The sequence below is a fragment of the Nannospalax galili genome, unplaced genomic scaffold, assembly GCF_000622305.1.
Source record: "Nannospalax galili isolate Female #2095 unplaced genomic scaffold, S.galili_v1.0 scaffold89, whole genome shotgun sequence".
Taxonomy (NCBI): domain Eukaryota; kingdom Metazoa; phylum Chordata; class Mammalia; order Rodentia; family Spalacidae; genus Nannospalax; species Nannospalax galili.
Genome location: NW_008359211.1, coordinates 764,119 through 769,908, shown reverse-complemented (window position 1 = coordinate 769,908; position 5,790 = coordinate 764,119).

Genomic DNA, 5,790 nt, shown 5'->3' with positions numbered 1-5,790 from the left:
GCCAGAGGCCTGAGCACTTTTATAGCATACTTTCAATTTTTCTGTTGGTATGAAATTATTTAAAAAGAAAATATTCTATAAATATTTTTTTAAGGATAGTATTTTAGGGGCTGGAGAAATGGCTCAACAGTTAAGAGCACTGGCTGTTCTTGCAGACGACCTGGATTCAGTCCCCAGCACCCACATGGTGGCTTACAACAGTCACTCCAGTTCCAGGGAATCCAACGCCCTCTTCTGGCCTCCGTGGGCATTGCACACACAGGTGCACTGACATACATGCAGACAAAACACTCAAACAGGTAAAATGAAATAAATACATTTTTGTTTGTTTTTTTTTTGTTTGTTTTGGTCTTTTTGAGACAGGGTCTCCCTGTAGCCCCAGCTGTCCTGGAACTCACTATGTAGACCAGGCTGGCCTTGAACTCAATGAGAGCCACCTGTCTCTGCCTCCCAAGAGCTGGGATTAAAGGTGTGTGCTACCACGCCTGGCAATAAATACATTTTTAATAATAGTATTTTATTGTGTATGTATGTGTGTTAGTGTGTATTAGTGCAGGCCTACACATGCCACAGCATGCGTGTAGTAGTGAGAAGGTGTCAGCCTTTGCTTTCTTGGTTTGAGACAGAGTCTCTCTTGTTATTTACTGCTACATAAAACAGGCTAGCTAGAACACAAGATTCCAGAGACTTTGCTGTCTCTACCTCCCATTTCTCCACAGGAGTAGTGGGACTACAGGTGCCTGTGCTATTGCGTCCAACTTTACATGGATTCTGGAAATCCAAACTCAGGTCATTAGGCTTGCACAGCAAGCACTTTACACATTTAGCTATCTCCCCAGTCCTATAAATTGTTTTAGATGTAAAGGTGGATGTTGGAGGGGTCCCTCCCAGCCAGAGAGAACATAAGCAAAAGCAAAGAGCTGGAAAAGTGTTTTAAAAGAATAGCCACTAGGCGAGGTGGCACACGCCTTTAATCCCAGCACTCGGGAGAAAGAGGCAGCCAGATCTCTGTGAGTTCAAGACCAGCCTGGTCTACATGGCAAGTTCCAGGCCAGTGAAAGATTTATCGTCCTCTTTTTTTTTTTTTTTTAAAAAAAAAAAAAAAAAAAAAAAAAAAAAAAAAAAAAAGAATAGCCACTGTCGAGGAATCAATAAAAATGTTATTTAAAGGGATAGAGAAATGGCTCAGCAGTTAAGAACACTGGCTGCTCTTGTAAAGAACCCATGGTGGCGGGGGGGATATACTGGTTGGAGCTCAGGTGAAGTTGGAGCGAGATGGAGGGTGTGGTGGGTGGAGCCAATGGGAACTTCAGGCAGGTGACAGCTTGTGGGTCTCCAGCCACACACAGGACACTCAGCTTGTACCTGAGTGCAGGAATCTCTGCTCATCAGCCTGACATCCCACTGATCTCAAAAAGTCCAAGTTGGGTGTGGTGGTGCACGCCTTTAATCCCAGCACTTGGGAGGCAAAGGCAGGCGATCTCTGCGAGTTGGAGGCCAGCCTGGTCTCCATTAGCGAATCCAGGCCAGCTGTAGCTACAGGGAGACCTTGTCTCAAAAAGACCAAAAAAAAAAAAAATTCCTTCTGTTGCCCTCAGATGGACTAACTATACCACATGGCACTCAGCTTCCCTGCCAACATCCCATTTCTAAGTGTTGAAAAGAAGAGCTTTGGTTGAGAGGGGAAGGACCTTCTGAGGAAGTAGGGTTCAGCCCAACATAGATATATTCAGGACAATGAGCTCATTAGAGTGTGGACAGAGCAGGAAGAGGCATGTAGCTGAGCCATCAGCAAGATGGCTGCTTGAGGAGATGTGCTAGTGCTGTCCTGGGTGGGCCTACCCACGTCCAAGCCTCCTTTCCAGATGAGAATAAAGCAAGTGGGATGCATAGTATCTGCTTCCTGTCACCCTAGTCTCTTTCTAGATCTGTCCCCACCCCACAGCTGTCTCTGGCTTGAGTTAAGACCAGCATCTCCTGTGCGCCCTTCTCTGTCACACCTACCTCTTCACCTGCACTTTTGCAGCTCAGTAAGCCGGGGGTGCCAGTGAGGTGGCGTGAGGAACCACTATCCAGGCCAGTCTCACCAGGCAAACATTTCCTAGCTTCCTTCCGTATCCAGGGCAACAGCATTCCTATTGTTGCTCCTTTAGCCCAGACATTACCCTCAAGTATCCCAGCTCCCTGAGTACCCAGCAGAAAGGGTCAAGGAGAGGAGCACTAGCTCTTGAATGGGACCTCTCCACATGAGAGCAAGTTTGTACAAAGCATGAGAGACTTTCCTTAATTTATCTGATGGGAGATGCTGGACTAGGCTGGAGAGGTACAGAAAATTCTGACTGAAATGGAAAAAAGTGTCTTTCCAGCTGAGACCTGTGGCCTCACAGATGACACCCCTTCAGTAATAACAGACAGGGAAGACTACTGGCTAGAGGCCATTGTTTAGCTGTTTGACCTATATCCCAAGAACTCTAACCTTGAGATTGAAATGTGAAGTCAGAACCTGCTTTACTTAGATCAAGTGAGATCTCACAGGAGTATCAGTGATTTGTAAGTGGTAAAGGACTTCATACCCCTGAAGCCAGATGGCAGAGGCCTCCTTGGCAGACACAGAGCTATCAGGACTTCTTAAGAATCAGGCTTGGGCTGTGTGGTGGCACAGGGTTTAATCCCAACACTCAGGAGGCAGAGGCAGGTGGGCCTGGTCTACATGAGACCCTGTCTCAAAAAAAAGTGGGGGCGGGAGAGATGGCTCAGCAGTTAAGAGCACTGGCTGCTCTCACAGAGGACCCAGGTTTAGTTCCCAGCACCCACATGGCAGCTAACACCCATCCATAACTCTAGCTCCAGGGGATCCAATGCCCTCTTCTGACCTCCATAGGCATTGCACATGGGTGCACCTGCCTACATGCAGGCAATACACTCATACACATAAAATAAAAATAATAAATATATTTTTAAATGTTCATAAACTAGCTTCCACAAGATGTTTGTGAAGCTTCCTTGTGAAGCCATGGAGGCTCTAGATTACAGTATATAGAATACCCAGTTGCTTCTGTATGACATGTAAGCATTCACATCCCCTAAGAATCTTCAGGAAGGAAAAGTTTCTTCCCTGCTACATGATGTTGGACGTTGGATCCGCCCTAGATTCTGAGTGCTGGTGATATAATCTGGATGACAGATGAAGAAAAGATGCACTGACCTTCAGTGTTTAACCTTGGGTGAGAAGACTCAAGTTTTCCCATCACAATCAGCCCATAAATACATCATCCTGCCTAGAATGGATGTGCCCAGAAATAAGTGACTCAAATATCAGGAAAAGGGCTCAGGAATGTTTTTAAAAATATCAAGAGATGTGGACTTAGAATAGTGCTTACTTATGTAGATGCCTGACTAAAAATATTACTTATTTTCAAATTTTTTATTTATTTTAATTTTGTCTGTGTTTTGCATGCATGTATTTAAGTGTACCACCTCAGGAAGTGTCCATGGAGGCCAGAAGAGGGTGTTGGATCCTTTGGAACTGGAGTTACAGATGGTTGTTAACCGTCATGTGGGTGTTGGGAACCAAACCCGGGTCCTCTACAAGAGCAGCCAGTGCTCTTAACCACTGAGCGCTCTCTCCAGTCCAGACTTATTTAATCCTTATAAACCTGAGGTGGTAGTATCCTCAACTGTCCTCAGTTGAACACATGAGGAAACCAGCATGGGTCAGTCTGTATCCAAATCACAAATCCAAGTTTCAGTGACTCACATCCCAAGCTGAGATCCTTGCTCAAACCATCCCAGAGTCCTTACTTTGTTCTTGCACTTAGTGTACAAGGAGGGGCACTGAACTTAGCTGTAAAGGGCACAGCCAGGAAACACCCTAGAAATTATTTGCCGGCAGGAGAAATGGTTCAGCACTTAAGAGCACTGGCTGCTCTTCCAGAGGACCCAGGACAGGTTCCCAGCACCCACATGGCTGCTAACAAGTCTGTAACTCCAATTCCAGGGATCTGATGCCCTCTTCTGACGTCCGTTAAATAAACAAATTATTTGCTTCAAGTTCCTTCTTTTACAGCTACGGGGGGGCGGGGTGTCAAGGAAATAAAGGGATTTGCCTTCTGGGTAACGAAGCCAAGGACCACTCTGCAAATAGAAGTGTACAAGAGAATTCCAGTGAAAGCCGGTCGTGTTGGGCTGGGAACCAGAAACTGACGCTGAAGTTGGGGGCCATCCTGAGTCATTTCTGAGACAGGCGCCCCGCTATTTTCACGTGCCCTCTCCGCGCCCGCCCTCCTCCGCCCGCTGTCCGCATCGGGTCGCGCTCGGGGGTACTTGTCGGTGGCAGCGGGATGACGTGACTGTCTGCAGACCCTATTCTAGCTCTTTTGAACCTCAGGGAGTAACACCCAAACTCGGAACTGAACAGCCTGGACTCCGGGGAGGACGAAGTTCCACTGGAAACGAGAGGCCGCTCTTTGCGCCTGCTCAGACGCGGTAAGCACTCTGGGAAATGTAGTTTCCAGGCTACCATTACGAGGCCTGCGGAACGGACGAAAGATGGCGCCCGAGCGTTGCGGTCGGGTCAAACGAACCCGGTTCTCCGGGCTCCAGAGGCCGCCCTAGGAGAGGCCACGGAGGCCCCTTGAGGTCGTCGTCCGAGAGGCCCCTGCTCTGAGGCGTCTAGGAAGGGCCATCTCGCAGGAGGGTCTGGTTTTGTCCGGTTTTGAAAAGCCTAACGAGGGACTTCCCAGGCTGGGGCATGGGGCAACCGCGTCGGTGTCCAGCCTCCTCCCGGGGAGAAGGTTTCCAACGTTTTAAAGGTGGGAGCTGGCCCAGGATGGACCAGTTGCCCAGGATGGACCCGTTAATCAAGGGTCCCCAGGCAGGAGCTCCGGTATCAGGTGGGCCTTGAATGGGGACGCTGGCACAGGTCAGCTGACCCTCCTCGGGGGAGCGGGTGTTCGCAGGAGGGTCTCCACCCAGGGCCCTGCTTGTAGCAGTGTGCAATCTGTGAGTGGCCTCTGAGGACCTGCCTTCTCCATTCTTGAGTTATGCTCCTGGATTGAAATTCTAGAAAGTATCTGACTGCTCTATGAGACACTCGCTTCTCTGAGCCTCGGTTTCTAAAACCTGGTTATAAGGCCTGTACTTTGTCCCTCTGGGAGTGCTCCAAGGTGTCATGGGTGTGTAGGCTGGATGGTCCTTTAAGGACAGAGGCCTTCACAGTCACTGTGAATTGGTACAACTTCCTGGAAGGAGACAGAATGTTGTCTCACCAAATTTAAAATGCACATGGTCTTTGCTTTAGCAAGTTTAGAAATATGTCCTACCAGGGGCTGGAGAGGTGGCTCAGCAGTTAAGAGCACTGGCAGCTCTTGTAGAGGACCCAAGTTCAATTCCCATCACCCCCCTGGTGGCTAACAACTGTCTGTAATTCCAGTTCTAGGGGATCCAACACTGTCTTCTGACCTCTGAGGGCATTGCATGATACAGGTGCACTTACATACATGCAGGCAATACATTCATACACCTATGATAAAACTAATAAATAAAATATTTGAAAAAAATTTTTTTGAGCCCCAGCTGTCCTGAAACTATGTAGACCAGGTTGGCCTTGAACTCACAGAGATCCACCTGCCTCTGCCTCCTGAGTGCTGAGATTAAAGGCATCTGACCTTCTTTAGCGATTTGGATAAACTGTGATATGGTTATTATTTGATTATTTGTCTTTATTTTTGATGCAAATAGTTTCCCTTCCAGCCTTTGTTTCTTTGATGCTGAATTCTTATTCTTCTTCTT